Source organism: Curcuma longa, unplaced genomic scaffold, assembly GCF_044706935.1.
Source record: "Curcuma longa cultivar G26 ecotype Majalengka, Jawa Barat unplaced genomic scaffold, ITB_CL_G26_1.1 contig_22557, whole genome shotgun sequence".
Lineage (NCBI taxonomy): Eukaryota > Viridiplantae > Streptophyta > Magnoliopsida > Zingiberales > Zingiberaceae > Curcuma > Curcuma longa.
In genome coordinates, this window is record NW_027431937.1 from 1 (window position 1) to 3,703 (window position 3,703).

General features: G+C 38.3%; 1 long non-coding RNA gene across 1 annotated transcript; it reads right to left on the reverse strand.

The window, feature by feature from the left end:
* Positions 1–515: 515 nt before the first annotated feature.
* LOC141817926 (uncharacterized) lies at positions 516–1,951 on the reverse strand. The gene is made up of 3 exons (XR_012600884.1): positions 1,130–1,951; positions 822–880; positions 516–726 (listed from the first exon to the last, which is right to left on the reverse strand). It is a non-coding gene; the product is annotated as an uncharacterized LOC141817926 (long non-coding RNA).
* Between the last annotated feature and the right edge of the window lie 1,752 nt (positions 1,952–3,703).

Below are 3,703 nucleotides of genomic sequence, written 5' to 3' on the forward strand. Positions count from 1 at the left end.
CACTACAAGAAAAACAGTCATAGACATCGGTTTTCCACCGATGTCTATGAGAAAATCGACCGATGTCTATGAAGGCGATGTAAAAGGTCTGACATTTTAGACATCGGTTTGTAACCGATGTAGTATCAATTAACAACATCGGTTTGTAACCGATGTAGTACCGATATAGTATCACTCAAAGACATCGGTTCTGCAACAGTGAAAAATCGATGTAATATCTGTTTAACATCAATTTTAGCAACGATTTTCGACCGATGTAATATCACTCAACGACATCGATTCTGCAACGGTGTAAAACCGATGTAATATCTATTTAACATCAATTTTAGCAATGATTTTCGACCGATGTAATATCACTTAACGACAACGCTTCCAAACCGATGTCATTGAATCTAAAACTGTTGTAATAACACTTATTTTTTTATGTTGTTTGTAAATTATGATCGAGCAAGAGTACAAAAATATTATAAATTCACACAACAAATCACAAATAGAAAAGCACCGATATATTTAATCACCTCAATATTTACAAATAACCAAAAGTAACTAACACAAATATTATTCTTGCAACATATTACACATTCCCTCAGCGTTTTCATCCCCAGAAGGATCACCTTCAGCCCCATCGTCCTCTTCCTGGTCTTCGTCATCTTGTTCATCATCATCCTCTTCATCCTCATCTGAATCACCATCATCCTTGTTCTCTGGCACAACTTTATTCTTGCTCTTTCGAAGTAGCTTTCAAAGAAACGAAACTAAGATTATTCACTGGTACCATATCAGGATCATAACTGCTTTAAGGTTAAGGTAACAACATCTACCTGTAAATTGCATCAGGACCTTCAACAAGTGAAGCAGTTTAATTTGACGACAAGCCCATCTGAAAGAGAATATTCATCACTACAACAATGCAAACAAGTAGCATGGTTTTTTAAAATAATGCTGAAAAAATTGCCAAGCATAAATGAAGAAGAATAATGATGAAATAAAAATATACAATAAAAAAGGCCAAGTCTCTAATCAATAATAAATAAACATGTATATTAATTCAAAGTTTGAGAAGAATATGAATCCGCTTGGTCCAAAGAAGAGTAAACATCATAATTATCTTAAGAAGGAGAACACTTACCTTAAGAACTTTCAGTTCCAATTTTGTGATTTCTCGGCCATTTATATACACTTGTGTGTTGCCATTGCTTGCATCTACCTGCAACTTACCTCCTGCATTAAGTTTCGAGCTAATAATCCTGTCAAGTTTCTCACCTTCCTGCCAAATAGAAACAAAAATTGTATTTTTCTAATGGATGAGCCACATGAAAAAGAAAGAGAAGTTGCACAAATGGAACCTGAAATTAATCAAACTGAGCAACATTCTACAACCAGGAAGCTCAAAAATGACAGGAACAACTAAAAAGGATACCTACGTTTTGGCTAATGCTTTATCCTCTACTCTACTTACCCTTTGAGAAGACAAAAAGGTTGCTGGGTTATGAAATACTATGATCTAAACCATCACAATAACACAATTCATTAATCCTTGATTATAATATCTCGAGTGCTGAGTATCAGGTTCTAATAAATTAATGATAAAGTAGCAAGGCAAGGGCCTGCCGCAAGGGCCTTCCATTGACAACCAATTGTTCTGGTCTGACCTGGTTCGCGGCGCATTCCCTTTCCGCCTGATCTCCAATGGGCCACAAAGCTTGGACAACATCTGCGAGCACTTACCGAGACCCGATCTCTTAGATTCGGCAATCGGCTGGCCAATGCAACCTAAGCATTTCCTCCCCTCCGGCATCGATCCCATGGCCTTGAGAACACAGTTGCAGCAGTACCTCGCGTCGCACACCAAGCAAGCGTCCCTGTCCTTCAAAATGTTGCCTTTTCCACATCGGCAACAAACGCCCTTTTTCCTCTCTTTCACCAGAGAAGGAGCTGGAGATGCAGCTTTGGCGCTGCCGGCGACCTCCTCCTCCGAACTCGTCTCCCCTCCAAACCTGACCTCCCCGGATGGCGGATGCATCAGGGAGCCGGAGAAGGATCCAGTACGACGCACCGGGAGGTATCAACCTTCGGAGCGCCACCTCCCACGAACTCTCCACCTCCCTCGTCACACCCAAGCGGTGCGAGAAAGGACGAGCAGAGCGACCTCCCCACTCGGCGGCGACGGATGTGTTTGGAGAACGGATGTGTTAGGGTAAAACTTATAATTAAAGCATTTAATTATAATTAACGTAAACATTTATAAAACATTTAATTAAACATAAACCTTTATAAAACATTTATAAATGAAATTTATAAAACGTATAATTAACATAAATATTTATAAAATATTTAATTAAAATAATTTTATAAAACGTAAACGAAATGAATTTTTTATAAACATAAACGAAATTTTTATTAATTTATAAATATTTATTTATATTTATATAAAGAGAATTTTTATTCATTTATTAATTTATAAATATAATAAAAATGTTTATGTAAATATTAGTAACAATGATTTTAGATTTTTATTAATTTATAAATATTAATTTATATTTGTCTAAAAAGATTTTTTAATTATTTATTAATTTATAAATATAATTAAAACTGGGTCAGGCGGCAAGGGCTTGCAGACGGGATGAATCTGCAGGAGGAAGGTGAAATGGAGATTAAGGAAGTGACGCGGCGACGGAGGAAGCGACGCGGCGGAGATGTGCAAGGAAGTCTATGGAGTTGAGGGGGGAAGGCATAGGTGGCGGTGCCGTTGAAGACGCGGCGGTGGAGCAGAGCCCGTCTAGGGTTTACAAGGGCAAGCGCGCAGTGGTTAAGTCGATCGGGTGTAGGGAATTGGAAGCACGAGTTTAGGGGTTTTAGAAGCGCGTAGTGGAAGAAATATTTAGAGGGAGAGAGGGAAAGAAAAAACGAAAATATACAACGGTTTTAAATTGTTGTTATAGCTTCCAAAACCGTTGTTGAAAGCGCAAATAGACAACGGTTTTAAATTGTTGTTATAGCTTCCAAAACCGTTGTTGAAAGTGCACATAGACAACGGTTTTCAAACCGTTGTCGTAGTCTTCAAAAACCGTTGTTGAAAGCGCACATAGACAACGGTTTTAAAACCGTTGTTGTATCCTCCAAAAACTGTTGTCGTAGTCTCCAATCAACCTCTCAAAGACATCGGTTTTTGTTAAAACCGTTGTAAAAAAGTAAAAGACATCGGTTTTGCCATAAAACCGATGTCTTTTGAGTGTTGTTAAAGACCGATTTTCTTGTAGTGCCTCTTGGCTCTTTTAGATTCACTTGAACCTTCATTTAGTTCGATGAGCGCTCCCAAAGCTCTTTGGCTGAGTTGAATAGTCCAACCTTGCTCAGTTGTTCTTTGGAAAGTTCGCATTGTAAGGTGGTTATGACTTTTGCATTTTCTTGAGCCTTCTTGCATATTTCTTTAGACCAATCCTTGGTAGGTAGAGGTGTTCCAGATGCATCCTTTGATTTTTCGAAGTCATCTACAACACTAAATCAGTTTTCAATATCATTCATTAAGTAGTATTCCATTCTACCTTTCCAATAGACAAAATCATTACCATCGAAGTAGGGTGATCGTGCGGTGCTGTATCCCTCTTGAAACACTATCTGAATATTTCGGCTGAATGTGAGTTCGCTCGAAATGAACCTGCTTTGATATCACTTATTGGGACCGGTGCGTTTGCTAGAGGGG